The sequence below is a fragment of the Papaver somniferum genome, chromosome 5 (assembly GCF_003573695.1).
Source record: "Papaver somniferum cultivar HN1 chromosome 5, ASM357369v1, whole genome shotgun sequence".
In the NCBI taxonomy this organism is placed as follows: Eukaryota; Viridiplantae; Streptophyta; class Magnoliopsida; order Ranunculales; family Papaveraceae; genus Papaver; species Papaver somniferum.
Genome location: NC_039362.1, coordinates 173136470 through 173156289, shown reverse-complemented (window position 1 = coordinate 173156289; position 19820 = coordinate 173136470). Strand labels below are relative to the sequence as shown.

At 36.0% G+C, this 19820-nt stretch overlaps 1 long non-coding RNA gene across 1 annotated transcript; it reads right to left on the bottom strand.

The window, feature by feature from the left end:
- Nucleotides 1-15093: 15093 nt before the first annotated feature.
- LOC113283689 lies at nucleotides 15094-15941 on the bottom strand. The gene is made up of 2 exons (XR_003327580.1): nucleotides 15613-15941; nucleotides 15094-15520 (listed from the first exon to the last, which is right to left on the bottom strand). It is a non-coding gene; the product is annotated as an uncharacterized LOC113283689 (long non-coding RNA).
- Between the last annotated feature and the right edge of the window lie 3879 nt (nucleotides 15942-19820).

The following is a 19820-nucleotide window of genomic DNA, read 5'->3' as shown; positions in this document are numbered from 1 at the left end:
CGAACTAACGAGGGCAGAGACATGTTCAAGAAAGTGAAAAATTTGTTGAAGCTGAAGAATTTTTTTAAGCTCAGAGGAGAGTAAATAAGACTAGATGTGTGAATGTGAATATGGAGTTGAAATGAAGAGTATTTATAGAAATCAAAAATTATAACCGTTAGATCACAAGAATTTTCAGTCGTCCATATTCACCCATTGGCACTTCTATGAAAAACGCGCTCTGGAAGGACAAGCTCTGGCGCTTTAGTAAAGACCGCGCGCTGGAAAGAAAAACGCTAGCATTTGAGGAAAGCTCGCCCGACCTATCATCAAACGCTCGTTACATCCTCCAAGTCAATGAACAAACCAACAAATTTGTTGGTTTGAACATCCATTTTTCATTTTTGTTGAGTCCATAATGGGAGCAAAATGAATACACTTGATAGTTTCTTCATTCCATAGGAACTGCTCTAACATGTAATTTTCAACTAGGTGCTTAATTGTCACTATTGTTGTAGTTGTAAGAAATGTTACAACTACACACCACTAAAACTGATCCAATTTCTAAGTGATCATTATGAACTCTTGTTATTAATTGAAGATTGGGAATGTTTACAAAATAGATTCAAGTATTACAACAATTCTACTTGAAACCTAAACTCACTTTCTCTCTCTCCCTATTTCTTTACCAAGACTTGCCCTAAAATCCTCCTAGAAACAATGACCTCTCTCCTTTATATAGGATTTTACATAGTGGATGACAGCTAAGAATCCCATTATTTTTGGGATCACTATGTGACATATTCGCTCATATACAATCGCTCATCTTCGCATAGCATACTTCTTCGCATAATTCTTCAAAGTTTACTCGTGACTTTGCTGACATCATCTGGTGTGTCATCTCAACTTTGTTACGTGCGACACCCTTCGCTTAGGTTGTATTCTTTACTTCGCGTAGTTATTAATGTGTGCGATATTTAACTCCTACATTTTCCTCTTCTCATATCGCTTATTCTTCAGAGTGAGCGGTATGAGAAATTCTCCTCTTACGAATCGCACATGTCTATGTTTTTTCATTTTACTTTGTCGACAGTTTTCCGGGTTTTCTTCCTTTTTACCGATTGAACCGTCTTCAAACGGTTACTTCTTTTCACCTATTTAAGGGTTTTTCAACAATAATCTCTTCATTCTTCATCATTTATCTTCTCTCTCTTGTTTCTATTCATCTTCATCTGTTATTACCCATTTCTGCTGCTGTCACTGATTTCTTCTGTTATTGTTTTTCCACCATGAATTCTGAATCGAAGTTTGTTTCCTTTCCTCATGATGACTATTGATTTCAACCATTCTAATTTTTTTTTACTGATCTAATTCCCATACTTTCGCAGGAAAAGTTCTTCCATTAGCGCTCTTCGAATCATGCAAAAACCCAAGTCTTCTTCGAGTGAAAATAAGGAATCACAGAAGAAGAAACCAAGCATTGATAATGAATCTCAAAATAAGGAATCTCACAAGAGGAAGGCTTCGCGCAGTAAAGAAGTAAGAAATATCCAATTATCTTAAAACAAGATTGTTTCCTCTATTTCTTATCTACTTTATTTTCGCAGGCTTCCGATGCTGAGATGGTTGATGGTAAGAAGCAGAAAGTTAAAAGATCTCGCAAATCCATACCACTCTCTTCAAATCTTTCTGTTCTATATTTTAGTGCTACAGATGTTGTTCCTATAACCACAGTTCAACCTTCGCATACTAGCCCTCATATTACTCCTACAATAAGTCAAACTCTTGAAAATAATGTTGTTGTTACCCATATATCTCCCCGAGCTTCTGATAAGAATGTTCCTGCTACTCCTTCACCAACAAATCCTCTTATGGATGAGAATGCCTATGTTACTTATGATGAACTTTTTAAAGAGTCTCCTGTGAATAAGGAGTTTTCTCTTAGTCAAGTAATTAAAAGCACTCCTCTTGTTTCCTCTGCGACTCCATCGCATGCAAATTTAGTTTTTCCTTCACCCATTAACTCTAGCTCTCAACCAAACCTTTCTCAAAAGGAATCTCCCGTCCCCATAGATTTTACTACTCCTTCTTCTCTTTCCTTACTAAATTCTTTTCCTTTCAATAAGAAAGCTTTTGATAGTGTAAAACTTGTTGCTCAAACTCTATCTGATGTCATCAACTCTGCCCAATCTTTAACTGATGATCCTTGCAAGCTTCACTCCTGTTCTGCCTTAAGCAAGCTTCTATGTGAATTTCCCGTTGATAAAGCTTCAAGGGATGAGGTACTTTCCCAAATTGACCCAAGTTTCCATGTTTCTCTAGATGTTCTGGTAATTATCTTTCGCACCTTATATTAACTTTATCTTCTTTAATGATACCTATAAGTTATACTCACTTCATCTTTTCCTTTTTAGGATTCTCATCGTCGTGTAATGCTTGCTGAAAAGCATTTTGAATCTAGATGTTCTCAGTTGGAACTTTCGCAAAAGAATGTTCCTTTGGAAAAGAAAATACAAAAGCTGAGAGGAGAACTCCAAATTTCAAATTTTGAGGCTGAAACTCTTCGCAGCGGAAATAAAAAACTTAGAGGTATTTATTATTATATTTGAGTCACTTATCGTATCATGTATTCCTTCGCATACGTTAATTTTTGTAAATTTCTTCGTGAATTTTTTAAGATTTAAACCAGAAGCGAACGAATGAGAGATATGACTGTCAATTCCTTGCTGAAGATACTCAAGCGAATAAAACGAAGTTGCAGTCTCAACTAAATCAATTAAATAGTCAATATTCATATTCACTTGATCATATTGACAATCTTTCCCATGAAAATAACCATCTCACTCAAAAAATTGATTTTTGTAGTAATCAAGTATCTTATTTTTCTAGATTGTCACGCGATGCTGACTTACTTCATCAAACTTTATCAGAAGAAAACCATATCTTTTCTAGGGAAAAACTATCTTTCTCATCTTTCATTCTCCTTCTTTTATAAAAGAGGGTGAAGAAAGAAGCAATGTTTTCACATCATTATTCAATTCTTCACAAAATAAATGAAAACCAAGCGCGAACCCTTCGCGTACTGAAGAAGCAGTACGAGACTTCACTTAAAGATTTAATTTCCCGGAATGAGAAACTAATTCAGAATAATATAAGTCTTTCTGTGAAGAAAAATCAGTTTCAAGAACAATACAGTCAATTGAAGAATTCCTATGACATTCTTAAGAAAAAGAACAAATCTCTTTCTTCTGAAGAAAAGAAAATTCGCTCTCATATCAGTGGTTCAGTTGGTGATGGATTTGATAAGGCTATGGAAAGTATGAAGGACAATACCCTTGCTTTTTCCAAATTCTTCCAAGTTAGTCAGCTAGAGTTGACTGCCTTATTATGATTTCTTAGCATTTTTTCGCACAATATTAATTCTTTATTTTTATTTATGGCTATTTATTATTCTTTGTAGATTCTGAAAAATCGCACCAGTCTGATGTTGCTCAATTGAATTCTGAATTATCCAAGATTCGCAAAGAATATGCAAATCTGAAAATATCTCGTGGGAACCTTGAGCTCTCTCTTTCTGCGCCTCGAAGCAGAGCGCGAAGAAGGTTTGCATTTCAGAAGAATTTTCTAGAGATAAATGCTAGAAATCTCGAAAGAGCAGCTATTCGCAAAGGCCACTCTAGTGCCAAATCTTTTATTGACGGAATTCTCTCAAGCAACTCTCTTCCAGCAGTAAAACTCCCCATATGCAATGTGAGTGCATATGAAGAATATCTTGAGCCAGATAGTGATTTTGACTTTTTAAGCGATGATGAAAAAGATCAAGATGATGAAGAAAGTCAGCAAGAAGAAGAGAAGTCTGCTAATGAGGCCGGTACTGAGATTGAAAATCCTGGATGCAGTGCTAAAGTCTGAAAAGCATTTTGAATAAGATGCTACTATTAAGCATTCTTGATTTCCTTTCTTTATTTCGACATATTTTGAGCCTTCGCATATTTGTTTGTTGCAAGGAAGATAATACATTGTTGTTTTAATTACCATACTTGCCTCTTATTATTTTTCTTGTAACAAACAATCGTGCGAATTTATCAGTAGTTTGTTTAATTTACTTGGGAGATCTTATTTTTCCTTCCTGTGTAAAGGTCTTATCTCGTCTTATCTTTTTTCTTGTATTATTTCCTCTCCAGGTTTGGCGCATAAATATCACAAGTCTTAATACTCCCATGAGTAAAAGCCTTATGGTATTTACGTCTTTTGACACAATTCAGCTCCCTAATGGAGGGTGTCGTCCTTATCTTCCCCTCTGATTGCCCCTTCAAGGAAGCTTACCTCTATCTGGTTAAGATTATGGATCTTCCCATCCGGTTATGCAACAACCAGTTGATTTCGCAGTCTCGCATACACTACCGATAAGGTTTATGGCAACAAGACCGCACCTTAAGTGGGGTATCTTCGGACCGAGTGCATCATAGTCAGGACTTGTCAATAGTGGCAAGGTACGCTCCAGACGCCCCGGGCACTCTTGACTCAACCGTGTACCTCGGCGCCCTGATCGAGTTTCTGCACTCCTTGGGAGAGCCTTTCTCACCTTAGGCTCTCAATCTAAGATTTCTATCTTAGACTGAAAATTTAAGGTATCTCTCCCGGATAGGCATTATAGTTTAATTGTCACCACAAATCTCCACAACTCAAGTTCCGGGGTCGGTGTAGCCTTCCCTTGAGTCATGCCTTCTAGGTCTTTCCGATTGTGACGTGCGATAGGTCTTGCTATATTGCCTCTTGCATATGAGCGAACTAGGATGCACGCCACATTCGGATTCCTAGCCAATCTGATAATAAATATCATTTTTTTGTAGCATTTATCAAGGTCATACTTTTCTTTTATAGAATTTCATAACTTTCAAGTGAAATATTCGCATTAAAACTTGTTTCAAAATATGAACTTTCAGGCTATTAACTTTTTATCCATGCGAATTGCTTCGCAAGTGGCTATGGATAATATTTTTTCAAGAATTGCCTATTCCAAGGGCGATCTAGTTTACGACCTGTATTTCGTTCTTCATGATCCATTAATTCATATGCTTCTTCTCCAACTATTCTTTTTATTATACAAGGTCCATCCAATCTTTTCTCCAATTTTCCATCTTTTCCTTTTTGATATACTGGAATTTTGCATAGAACTAATTCCCCTGGTTGGAATTCTCTTATTTTAACCCGCTTGTTGTATTCTCGAGCTAGTCTTTTTTGATAATTTTCCATGTGCTGCAAAGCGACTTCTACTTCCTCCAAATCATCTAACTTTCTTAAGATCAAGTCTGTACTTAAATTCTTTTCCCAAGCTTCTCTTTTTGTGGTAGGGATGATCACTTCTGTTGGTAGCACTGCCTCTACTCCATATATCAGACAGAAGGGCGACATTCCGGTTGCTTCTCTTTTTGTAGTTTTGTAAGCCCATACTACATTATGTACTTGTTCGCACCATCCTTTGTTGTGCCCTTCTAACTTTTTCTTCAGGTTGTCTGCGATTGTTTTGTTTGTAGCTTCTACTTGTCCATTACTCTGAGGATATAAAGGAGTAGATTTGCCACTTTGAATTTTGAACGCATTGAGCAACATTGTTATATTCTCTCCTTCAAACTGCTTCCCACTATCAGACATCAATTGTGCAGGAATGCCAAATCGGCATATAATATTTTCAAAAATGAATGTGAAGATGTCTTTATCGCGGATATGTTGAATTGCTTTTACTTCTGCCCATTTAGTGAAATAGTCTATTGCGACAATTAGGAATCTTTTTTGTCCTGTTCCTGGTATAAATGGTCCAACAATATCTATTCCCCATTTTCCAAAGGGCCACACATTTGTTGATGTATTAAGCATAGCCCCAGGTGCATGTATCTTCTTGCCATGACGTTGACATTCTTCGCATCTCCTCAAAACTTGTTTTGCATCTTCATGCATATATGGCCAGTAATAGCCCTGTATTTTTGCTCTGTATCCAAGTGATCTTCCTCCACTATGGTTGCAAGCATCGCCATAGTGTAATGCCTTTAGAATTTCGATTCCTTCCTTTCGCGTAAGACATCTGAGCGAAGGTCCAAGAAATGACCTTCTATAAAGAACACCATCACTTAATTCATATTTTTCGCACGAATCTTTAATTTGTATGCTTCTAATATTTTCTTCGGCAATTCCCCCTTCTCTAGATAAGAGTGTATCTCAGTTCTCCAATCCTTCTCTTCGCTTACATGTTCTGTTTGTGTATCGTCTATTGATAGACGCATTTTTGTGTCTAATTTGTCCTCGATGCCCGTATTGTTGGAACTCTATTTTTTGTACTAATATTGTATTTTTATGTATTTTTAGGAAATAAACATTTTTGGAAAATTCGGCTCGAAAAGTTGATTTTGGCACCCGGAGGACAAGTGTTATTGGGACTCTCGCTTTTGGATAAGGGGTAACCTAATTACTAAGGGACACCCCCAGGTCACCCTCAAGGAAACTGCTATTCGCACCCCCAGTTTGGTTAGGGGGCAGTTATCTTCTCCATTTGAATTTAGATTTTGGCGGGAAAAATTACACATCTCTGGCAGATTCTCAATCGGCAAAATGAACGGGTTGGAGTGCGATTAAATCGCTCAAACTTGGTAGGAATTTGTGATTTATCCTAAGGAAGATATTTTGGGTGTCGAATTTGATCGAAATTGGCTGGAAATATCGATTTGATTCTCGAGCTCAAAACAGAGCTACACGGACTGAGCACACCCTGTACACGCTGTTGTGTGTGTTTTGGCTATGCATGGAAGTGATTAAGGGACGTTCGACGACTTACTAGGCGTGGAGGAGCTGAATTGGAGTGTGCAGAACCAATTCTAACGTGTGACAGAGTTAATTTTGGAAATTATCGTTATTATTGACAGCGGAGAATAATCGGATTAAATGGAGAATATACGCAAGTTATGGTCGGATATTTTTGTTCTAAAACACTATAAATACAAGCCTAAAGAGTTTAGAAAAGTTCGTCGAGAGTTGGGAGGAGAGAAGGAACGCTGCAGTATCGAGAACCATGATTTCTCTCTGCTGCTGCTGCTGCCATTGATGAAGATGAAGAACACGAAGAACAGACAGCCGAAGACCGTCGTTCTTCAACAGTGTCTAAGACGCACGCCCGAGGGTCGTAGTTCGTCGTACAACAACAGTTACAATTTATCGTTCTTCTTGTAACAGCTGAACAGCGCCTTTGCAACAGTTATTTCTGTTGCGATTTTTCTGTTCAATTGTTTTACACCTTTTCATCATTTGTAAACCACTTTTTGAGCAATAAATAGTTATTTTGAGGGCATTTTTACTATGATGAGCTAAAACCCAACACTGGGACGACGGAGGAGGCCAAACTTCATACTTGGGGTAATTTCATTTAATTCTTTTTTTATGACTTTTGCATTAATTTAAAATTGAAATATGATTTGAATTAATTAGTTGTTATTTAATTTGATGATGTATGCTTGGCTTAGGTGTTTTGATACATCATGCTTAGGACTTACAATCAATGTTTTGAAAATCTACTTTGGCAAAATAAGAGTCCATATAATTTATGTTTTGAGCGATTATTGTTGAGAATAAATCATTGAGCCCTATGTTATGAAAATTGGCCGAATCATTAGTCCCAGGACCTCTCACCATTGTTAATATTTTTTTGTATATAATTTTATAAATCTAAAAATCCTTCACCTTCACAAGTCCGAGAGTTTGAACCTCATTACTACAACCCACAGAAAAATCGTTAATCAAAATGGCGCCGCCGACGCGGACTTGTATATAGATTTATTTTTATTTTTTTTTAGGTTTATTTTTTATTTTTTTTTATTTGTTCCTTTTTACTTTGTCTTTTTTTCTTTGATTTACAGGTTCGAAGTGGAGCACTAAGGACTTGGAGAGGAAAAAGCTTAAAGGGAAAAGCGAAAAGAGAAGAAAAAAGGACAATTTTAGGATTTAATTTTTAATTTTTAATTTTTTTAGAGTGTGTGAGGAAAACTGTAATTTTAATTTTTTATTTATTTATTTTGGACTTTGGACTTTAAACAATTGAACTTTATTTTTTTTAACCCTACGGAAGGGTATTATTAAACAAAAAAAAATAAAAAATTATATAAACTGTGTGCAGGGAAGGACGACGATTACTATATCGTCTCGGCCCCTCGGGTTCGTACATGACATAGGAGTCGTGGCCCGAGTCGACTTCAACGGTTCATCCCCCGTCTGGTACGGAAGGTAAGTCCATCGAAACACTCGCGAATCTCCTGTAAGCGAGTTACTGTATTCCTTAAGGTGATTCATTGATTGAGGACGAATTTGGACTGTTTTTAAATTCCTAGTAAAGGTCAAGGCCTGGCCAATACAAGATAAGGGTTTGGATTTCATCACCACTCCCTTCTTGCCCGCCTTAGGAAAACGAAACCTAACGCGAACCCAAGCTTAAAATTTGGAATAGAACGAGACCGATAGGGTAACGAGCTTAATAGGAAACTCGTTCGGAAAATATTGGTTGCTCTTTAAGCACACTCCAAAGTTCATGATGGTTTCTGTGAGTTGAATGCGTGACTGCGCCGCCTTGTGATAGCGGTGAGGCCTTGGGTATCAAAGCTCCACTGAGCTTCCCTCGCCTCAATTCAACTTACTTTGACTCGGATTGATTCCAGAGGGGTTTTCTCAAATTGCAACGAATTGCCTTTCGAAAGATAGAAGCTGGTCTAGAAACAATCTAAGTGGAGCCATCATGCTTTTTGTTTGCTAGAAATCTTTAGGTTTGTTTTGGTGGAGTCGAGTCAGCCTTGTTTGTGATTATATAGAATCCCTCTGTAGTTTATATTTCTTCGATGATGAATCCTTTTGAGGAGACGCCACCTGAGATGACGTTGCGAGAATATATGTCTAGAAATTCTCGTTATCAAGAGACGTCTTCGGAAATAACTCTTGGTGAATATATGCGTGGGCAGAGATATATGGATACTCCAACTTTTATTGAGGAATCACCTCTAACGATCTATGAGAAGTATTATAAAAATAGACCGCTTAGTTTGGAACAAAGATTGAGAATTATTAGATGTCAAAAATTATATTATGATGATGAAGATAGTGCTGATGAAGAATCGGAAATGTGTGGGAATAGTGATCAAGAATTTGTTACCCCAGTTGAGCCTTATAATGATTATATTATTTCTGGTTCAGATCCTAATAATTTTAAAAATTATTCACCTATTCAAAAGGACGAGGATTTGACTAGAGATACCCCCGTTTCAGACGATGTAGTATGTCTTGTTTACGAAACCAAGAAAGGTTTAGAGGAACCGTTTTATCCTGAAAATACTGTTTTAGAGTCATACGATTTAGAAACTATAGTCTTAGATGAACTCGTAGAGATGAGTGAGGATGCACCGCAAGATTACAACTTAGAAGAATCAATTTCCCATTTTCAAGAATCTGATGACCTACAAATTAGGGAAGTTGTGACTAGTCTATCTGGAGACACTGAAAACTCTAAGTTTGGGGGTGAGTATCATCCTCCATGTTCTTTAATTCTTAGTAAGGTCCCTCACTTGGGACTTGACATCAATGCCTCAACCATATTACAAGATTATCTTCATACTCGTTTTCCAGAACCTAATGATATCCAACAAGAGTCTCAACTGTTATAAATCCATCCTATGGTTGATGTGGTTAACCCAGGCAATAATACCAAGATTGATTTTGTTTTCCCACCAAATAGTTTTCTTCCAACTGTGGGAACGTTTATATTCCAAATGTGTCGAATATTAAGTTGTGAGACTAGACCTAAATGGCTTAGGAAATTAGAATCGACACATTTGCTTAAGAATGACCACTACTCTCACTGTGGTCAATTATGTAAGTCAAACCTGATTGACTTAGAGGATCCTCAGTTATTTAGGTTATTATTATTTTGTGATTCTAAGTTCTTATTTGAGTTTTTCCAGACTCTAGGACCTAATAATTTGGATCCAACCTATGAGGAAATGCATCCGAGGAAAATATTTTATTTAGACCCTTTCATAGAACCTGAACCTGAACCACAATTAGATATAAATATCTTAATCAGGAAACTAGATAAGGGCATGCTATCCTTGTTCACTTTCTTGGGTTATTGTAGTTTCCTTTGGTCAGCTCTATTTCGTTTTGAAGACCCACAGTTATTTCGACTGTTACTTTATGGTTCGAGTTGACTAATCCTTTCCTAAGTCTGGCTGAAGACTTTAAACTTAGCACTTCTTGGGAGGTAACCCAATCTCATGCAACATGGTAATATCTTTCCTTAACTTTTTTTCTTCAAGTGGTAACAGTTTCTCCTTGTTCATGCTTTTGATTTTATCTTTAGAACATTGAGGACAATGTTAGATTTAAGTTTGGGGGTATGGGAGAAACATTTTAATCGCATCTTTGAAACTTCTAGCGTCACATAGTACCCGGTTAGCTAAGTTTACATATTGTTTCTCACCGAAAAGATAGAAATTGGAATGCTAGAGATAACAACCTATTGAGACATTAGAGAAAAAGACATTGAGATCCTTGAAATTCAGGAGAAAACTTGTTCCTTTTAGAGGGTAACCGTGATGGACCTAACCATCCATGATGGAAAGGCAAGTATGTGAGAAGGAAATGCCAGAAAGACAGAGCAACCTCACAATGTAGTCTTAGTTACTGGATTACGACTCTCTCTCAGTAGAAACTTATCATCATCAACAAGCGGAGTGACATCAAAATTTATGAAAAAATTGAAGACGTTTAAGGTTTAGAAGCAACAATAGACAAGAATAATTAAAAAATCAAAGTTGAAGACTTAGTTACAAGAAGTTACAAGAGCAAATGATATAAGTTGTTGAAGTTCATGATACCAAGACATCACAAGTTATGAAGATCCAAGTTCTAAAGTCCTTCTCTCATGGCCATGTAAATTTTTGTTTTTATCAAAAAAAAAAAAAAAAAAAAAAAAAAAAAATGAAAAATGAAAAATGAAAAAAAAAAAAAAAAACATCATTACGTTCTTTTTGTTCAATAAGGCCATAGGGAAGAAGAAATTTATAAGCAAGAAATCGAAGAGAAGAGTTAATTTTCAAGGTTCTATGAGGTTCGAGAGTTTATCATCAACAGTTGAAGACCGAAGAAGACGTTATTTCTACTGAGCACTGTGAGAGAGTCGAAGAAAGATGCATTTTGGTTGCTTTGTTAGTCTGCTTTCAATCTGGCACAAGATCTTTCTAGCACTGGTTTAACTCATCACACGTAATTAGTCCAGCTGTGTATCAGATGTCCCTCTCATCTTTATCTCTCTCCTAATCTTATCCAGCTGTGGGAGCAGCGGACGCATCTTACAATGTTTATCTAGATGTGTAGCGGATATCTCTTTATCTAGCAGTCGTGCGGATGTGTCTCCCCTTTTCTTCAGTCAGCTTTAGAGCTGACACCTTTAATTTCTCTGGCATTCTAGTTACTTGGAGATAGGTTGAGAATATTTATGTCCTCATAGCTCTTTGGATACTTGTGACCAATTAGAAGTCATGGTTTTTGTGGGTACACCTCTGTTAAACCCACCCGAGATTAACTCGGTTTTATTTTTTTGTTTTGCTCGAGGACTAGCAAATAATAAGTTTGGGGGAATCTCATAGACGCATTTTTGTGTCTAATTTGTCCTCAATGCCCGTATTGTTGGAACTCTATTTTTTGTACTAATATTGTGTTTTTATGTATTTTTAGGAAATAAACATTTTTGGAAAATTCGGCTCGAAAAGTTGATTTTGGCACTCGGAGGACAAGTGTTATTGGGACTCTCGCTTTTGGATAAGGGGTAACCTAATTACTAAGGGACACCCCCAGGTCACCCTCAAGGCAACTGCTATTCGCACCCCCAGTTTGGTTAGGGGGCAGTTATCTTCTCCATTTGAATTTAGATTTTGGCGGGAAAAATTACACATCTCTGGCAGATTCTCAATCGGCAAAATGAACGGGTTGGAGTGCGATTAAATCGTTCAAACTTGGTAGGAAGTTGTGATTTATCCTAAGGAAGATATTTTGGGTGTCGAATTTGATCGAAATTGGCTGGAAATATCGATTTGATTCTCGAGCTCAAAACAGAGCTACACGGACTGAGCACACCCTATACACGCTGTTGTGTGTGTTTTGGCTATGCATGGAAGTGATTAAGGGACGTTCGACGACTTACTAGGCGTGGAGGAGCTGAATTGGAGTGTGCAGAACCAATTCTAACGTGTGACAGAGTTAATTTTGGAAATTATCGTTATTATTGACAGCGGAGAATAATCGGATTAAATGGAGAATATACGCAAGTTATGGTCGGGTATTTTTGTTCTAAAACACTATAAATACAAGGCTAAAGAGTTTAGAAAAGTTTGTCGAGAGTTGGGATAAGAGAGGAGAGCGCATGAAGTAGAAATCACGAGTTGAGTTTCTGCTGCTGCTGCCATTGATGAAGGCCAAGAACACGAAGAACGGACTTGCATAGACAGTCGTTCTCCAACAGTGTTTACGACGCAGGGTAGTGGGTCGTAGTTTGGGTCTTGTAACAGCATAACATTTGTATCGTTCTTCTTGTAACAGTTGAACAGCGCCTTTGCAACAGTTATTTCTGTTGCAATTTTTCTGCTCAATTGTTTTACTCCCTTTAATCAACTTTTGAGCTTTATACATGTATTTTGAGATTATGATCAATATGAGGAGCTAAACCCCAACACTGGGGCGACGAAGGAAGCCTTAATTCATCCATGTGGTAATTTTATTTAATTCTTTATTTACTTTTTTCACCAATTTTAATTGAATTAAGATTTTAATTAATTATTTGTGATTTCATTTGATGGTTTATGCTTAGTCCTAGGGATTTTTGATATGCCATGCTTAAGAAATACAAGTAATATTTTATAAAATCTACTTTGGCAAAGAATAGAGTTAATATTCATTTTGTTTTGAATTATAATTGCCTAGAATTAATTTCTGAACCATTTAAGAAATGAATTTGGCCGAATCCTAAGCCCCAGTTTCTCGCACCAGTGTTAATATTATTTGTATATATTTTTATTTTTAAATCCTTACAAGTCCGAGCAACGAACTTTTACTACCACTTTCAAAACTATAACAACTATGATCATCACATTTTTTTCACTTCTTCACACTTTTTTATAGATGATAATAATAGTGTTTGTATTTTTATATTCCTTGCGACCGGATCTACTAACATTGATGGTATGAACGCCAATGCATCTGCAAGTCTATTATCTTTTCTCCCTATATGTCTCCAACTTATTTTTGGAATTTTCATTGCTAAATCCATAACCAATCTCCTATATTTTTGCAAAAATGGTTCATTAGTACTATATGTGCCTTCTATCTGACGAATTACCAATTGTGAATCACTAGTTATTCGGGCATCCTCAATCTTCATTTCAATTGCTAATCTTAGTGCGTGGACGACTTCTTCGTATTCAGTTTCATTATTTGTGGATGCGAAGTCCAATCTGAATGAGTAAGCCATTCTCGCTCCCGTTGGTGAAATGAATACAATAGCAATCCATTTCCTTCTCCATTGGAGGATCCATCCACCAAAATCTCCCATCTGTTTGGATTTCGCTCAGTTAATAAATCATTAGGATTTCCATGTTCTTCATCCACCTCCATCATTTCTTCTACATATTCATCTTCTTCTATTGGAAATTCTGCAAGAAACTCTGCGATAACTTGAGATTTTGGTGAAGATAAGATTTCATAACCAATCTCATAATTTCCTAATTGTGCATTCCACCTCTCTATTCTTCCTGACCTCTTCGAATTCTTCATTGCATTTTCAATTGGTACTCTTGTTAATACTTTAATTTTGTGAGCTTGAAAATAGATGCGAAGCTTGAATGATGCATATACCAGTGCGAGAATCATCTTTTCGATTTTTGAATAATTTTTTTCTGCGGAGTTATATGTTTTGCTTATGTAATATATCGGTTTTTCTACACCTTCCTCTGATCGTAACAGTACTGCACTTAGTGCATGAGATGTTGCTGATAGATACAATAACAGTTCTTCTCCCTGCTTTTCCTTTTGCATAATGGATAAGTTTACCAAATAATCTTTTATGCTTCGCAATGCTTTGTCGCACTCCATTGTCAATTAAAATTTGGTTCCCTTCTTTAATATATTGAAAAAGTGTTTGCATTTGTCCGAAGATCTTGCAATGAATCTTCCCAATGATGCTATCAATCCATGAACATTATAGGGTGTAGGTGTCATTTCTGCATCTTCATATCCCATTGCTTTGAATGTGCGATAAAATAATATATCAACTGCACTTCCTATATCTATCAATGTCTTATCAATCACCCATCCTTAAAATCTCCTCTGTTTTGCAATAATGTTTTCTCACTCGACTGTGACCGTAATTACCAATGGATCTGCTCGCTGTAAGTTTTCTTCTGGAATTTCATCCGCCGCAAAGGAAATCTTCACCTTTTCCCAATTTTGTAATGGTAATTCTTTCTATACCGTTTCCATCTTCTTGCCTTCGTAATTTCTTTTATGAATTCTCCCGGTTACTGTCGCTTGAAAATCTTCCTCAGAAATTGATACTTTAATTATGTTACAACTACACTCCACTAAAACTGATCCAATTTCTAAGTGATCATTATGAACTCTTGTTTTATTAATTGAAGATTGGGAATGTTTACAAAATAGATTCAAGTATTACAACAATTCTACTTGAAACCTAAACTCACTTTCTCTCTCTCCCTATTTCTTTACCAAGACTTGCCCTAGAATCCTCCTAGAAACAATGACCTTTCTCCTTTATATAGGATTTTACATATTGGATGACAGCTAAGAATCCCATTATTTTCGGGATCACTATGCGACATATTCGCTCATATACAATCGCTCATCTTCGCATAGCATACTTCTTCGCATAATTCTTCACACTTTACTCGTGACTTTGCTGACATCATCTGGTGTGTCATCTCAACTTTGCTGTGTGCGACGCCTAGGTTGTATTCTTTACTTCGCGTAGTTATTAATGTGTGCGATATTTAACTCCTACAATTGTACCCATTAAAATTATCGCATGTCAATCAAACATGAAATTACCTGTTATCAGATGCAATTTAACAAAACATAAGTCGAAAGACCTCACGGTACTCGAAATTATGGTAGCGAAGACAGAAAAATGGAGATACATAAAACTATGGTATGGTAAACCACTTCAAATTATTCAGAGGAGAAAAGTAAACACTACGATTCGTTCACAAACAACAATTAGAAAAGATACATAAATGTCACAATGCAATGTACGAAACGCAGTAGAATCAGTACTTTCTGATTGGACAACATGTTTGGCTGCAGCTACAGCACGGCTTGTAAGCGTACTGACCATCTGGGCAGTTAATCACAAATAGGGGGCAAAAAATTCGTGGGTTGCACGCAACTCTTGCGCATGACTTAACTCTTCTTGGGCACCCACTTACATCCTCCTGAAGCATCATCCCTGATTGATATTCAATTAATTGATATATAAGGTATACGAACAGTAATCAAAAAATGGTGATCAATATTGAAACTTTCGGAAAGTATACTTACTGGTAGCAGAAGAGGTCGGCATAGCAATCAAGACAAATAAAAAGAAGCAAAGCAACAGATTGGTGGTCTTGGCCATGGTTGAATGAATGAGTTTTCTTTTTCTATACAATTGATACTATGTGCTCTGTATCGATGACTTAGATATCGATGGATGCGTGTATATATATAGTAACTCTACAAATTTCAAACATTAATTTTGATAACAAGGACGAATATTAAATAATTGAAGGTCGGTTTGTATGAACAAAATGAGTTGACAAATAATGTTAGTATTATTGGAAAGATTGACAGATCCCTATGATATATCTTGGGAAAATATGAATTCTATTCTCTTGAATTTGAATATCTCCAAGTCCAAAACAACTTTGATCTTAATGTGGAAACGCGTACCATAAACGATTGCGCGCATCACTGTATCTAATGTTTGATCGATCTGATCGTCTAATTTTCATTAATTAATAAAAGTTGACTCTTGAAAATCGATTTAAAGGCAATATTTTTCTGAAATAAAAAATGGAAAAAATAAATTTCTCTATCCTAATTAAGAGGCTTCGTACCAACTGATCCAGCTAGCTAATCATAAAATAAAAATACATAAAAGAATCTTTCACCCCAAAATAAGGAGGATTAATCCATGCCTCTTGATGCATGAGCATTGAGCAATGCTGAGCAAGTGAGTTTTATACAAATTATTAAGCTTTTAAAGTCAAAGTTGAACAACAGTTGCCGCATAAAAGTCTAATTCAAGATGCCATCTTTTTGGATCATATGGATAGAAAAGAAATGGTTGAGATTTCAATAAGAAATGCAAGGCCAATCGGAAGAGATCTAGATATTAAATCTTCTGTAGTTCTTTGGTGTTCACAAAATGACCCGGTAAATTTGGATAACCGGAGATGTTCTCCTTTGGTTGTATCTCGAGTTCTGCTCTATATTATATCTGTATATATTAATCACTCTCCCGTTAAAAAGAAAGAAGATGGCTATCCGTGATTTCGTGTTAAGAAAACGGATAAAAATTCGTATCTAAGTAGTAGCATATCTCCGTTCCAAATAAGTGCACCTGCTGGTACTTGGCAACAGTATACAAGGCGTTTACATCAATGGAAACAACATCAAAGTATAATAACTGCATGCATTTTATTCCTTCTTTTTATTGTTGTTGTTGTTCAGAAGGTTACATATGCGTATGTTTATTACAGTCTCGAACATTAAAAAATCTGATAACATTAAATACACTTATACAGCAATATGTATACATATGATACGCTTGCATGCAGTACGCACGATCAGGGTTGGACAGGTAACCTAAGCAGGACAGCAGGTTGGGCAGCCACAACACGGCGTGTAATTTGGGCATTCAAGCACAACTTGTAGGCAAACAGTGTAGTTGCAGGAAATCCTACACTGCACCCCTCATATGATTTCATTATTACTCAACTCATTTTTAGATTTACACTCTTAATTTTATTGATCAATCTTTGAATGTTCTTACAAGAAAAGATAAAGGAATCAAAAATGATCTCTGCTCTAAACTTTCTCTCTCCTATTTACTTGTTTCTTACTCAAAAAAGATATCTCTCATTCTTTACCACTTGAACAACTATTTATAGGGAAATACATAGTGGATGAAAGCTAATTTGTCATTTAATTTCGAGTATGGTCTGCGACATTCTCGCAACCTTACAGATGTTAATTTCGCAAGCTCTCTAATTTTCGCAGGACTATCATATCTTTCTCGTGATCCTAGCTGACGTCGTTTATCGTATCATTTCTGAAATTGTTCTGCGACGCTGTTGTGTTGTGTTGTTGATAATTTCGCTGAGATATTATCGTTCCGAGATTCTGATCCTACAAACAGCGGGTTTGCACTTAACGAAAGAGCAATCAGGTGTTGGGCACTTATTTACTGGTTCAACCTCCTCGAGAATCATCCCTGAATGATATTCTATTAGGAGATACGTATATTATTGTATATATGGTCATTAATATGTTAGTTAGGAAAGATATTATTTTGTGTAATTATGCTAATCGTGTCTACCTATTTAGCCTTGGAAGAAACGATTTGTAATTCAAGCTTTTCAATAATAAGAAATCTTCATCTTCTACCTTGTCGTTTCATGGTATCAGAGCCAGAAAAGACTTAACCTAATTAAAATCAAATTAGAAAATTGTGCTTAAGATTAGCACCATGACTTGTGTAGCTAATGTAGCGATCACAACCATCAATTCTAGTAGGGGATCTTTATCGTGTCAAGATCGACTAGGTCTTGATAATATTCTTACCGATACCCAATGGGAAACCATTGTGCAAATGCTTAAAAATTCAAATAATGATTCGAAGCTTTCTGGTGAATGGATACTTGATACAGGGGTTTCACGACACATGACAGGAACTAAAGAATTTTTGTTTAAAACTCATGAAATAGGGTTTTCTTCCGTAAAGTTTCCGAATGACACATATTCTCATGCTCCAACTAAATAGGTAGACACGATTAACATAATTACACAAAATAATATCTTTCCTAACCAACCTATTAATGACCATATATACAAAATATACAATAATATACGTATCTCCTAATATATTCATTTAGTTGATATTTAGATATACAAACAGAAACACAATTAAAAGATCTTAAACCGCAGGGAAGTAGACTTACTGCTGGAAGAAGAGGTTGGAATGGCAATCAAGACGCAAAAAAAGAAGCTGATGAACATGCTGATTTTGGACATGATTCAATTATTGATTTTTCTTATTCTTAAGCTTAAATAATGGCAACAAGATGTAGTACCCTTTGTCTATGAATTTGGTGGTGATGAATGATCATGATCGAGTAAAGCTAATTAGCCTCTCTATTTATAGTAATATATACTGATTAAAAATATTAATTTATAATAACAAAAATAGTATATGAAAGTCCTTGCGTACTATAATATATCACGTGTTCTCCGTTGAGTTTTCTTTCAGTTTCAATTCCTAGTTATCTTAGTTTAGTTTTCTCTCTTTCGGGTTTTGGTTTTAGCTTTCTTTTTTTTATCATTAAACGTTTTGATGTTGTTTCTCTTCTTTGCATTTCGGTTTTTGCTTTTTTTTTTTTTTTTTATAGAAAACGAGAATATATTAATTAAGCACTCTAATGCAGAAGTTCTACAATTTCATTTTTTCCGAAATTATTAGAAAGAATAATTTCTTTCTGCACTTGTTGTTGCATGTATTTCGACATGTGTTGTAGTCTTCTTATTCTTGTTTCTTTTGCTACCGAGTCCGATGTTGCATTATGATCTCTGTTAATAAATTTTACCTTGGCTTGTGGTAACTTGTCTAGACTGGAAGTAATTTCTTCTATAGTATTCTCCGCCACCCAAGCAACTGTTGTTTCTTTATTGTTAATGCAATCTGACAGAACTTTACAATCTGTAGCAATAAATACACTAAAGAGAATATTGTCTTCTAGCCATTTTAAAGCCTTTAAAAGAGATTTTGTTTCTGCATGTAAAGCTGAGGACGCCCAATCTGAACCTGCAAAGAGATGCATAAAAGCTTCTTGTTCTACCGAATATAGAATGAAGGTGTAGCCCATGGATAAGTTCTCTTTCTTAAACGAATCATCTGTAAAAATAATCCAACCGACGTTGACATTGTTCCACGCATTTTTAGTTGCTTTCTTTTTCGGAGTATCTTTCTTCAATTTCTCCTTGTTGTACGGTTGAGCTTGTAAGAATTTCTTAATCTGTTGAATCAAAGCAAATGGGTCTAGATTGATTTTTCTAAAAATCACTTCACATCTATATTTCCACATGAACCAAATGATTGTTGCAATTTGTTCACAAATTTTTGAGTATTTAGGATCCGATAACCAAATTTCAACCCACTTAACAATTGAGTCTGTGTTAATTTGCGAGTTGACCGTGTTCAAATCGCATCCAAACCAGATCGATCTAGCGAAATGACATTTCCTGAAAAGATGGTTTTCTGTTTCCGACACTTGGTTATCACATAAAGGACACTCAGCGGAGATCTCTGAGTTGTGGGCTGCTAGTCTGCTGAGCCTTTTGAACCAGTTTCCAAATAAACAGTCCAATCCGGGGGATTGCCTGCAAATTCCAAAGGTTTTTCCATGGAAAAATAATATCCTCCTCATCATTATTATTCTGATTTATGAGGTAGTTGTAAGCATTTTTTGCCGAAAAAGCCCCAGAAATAT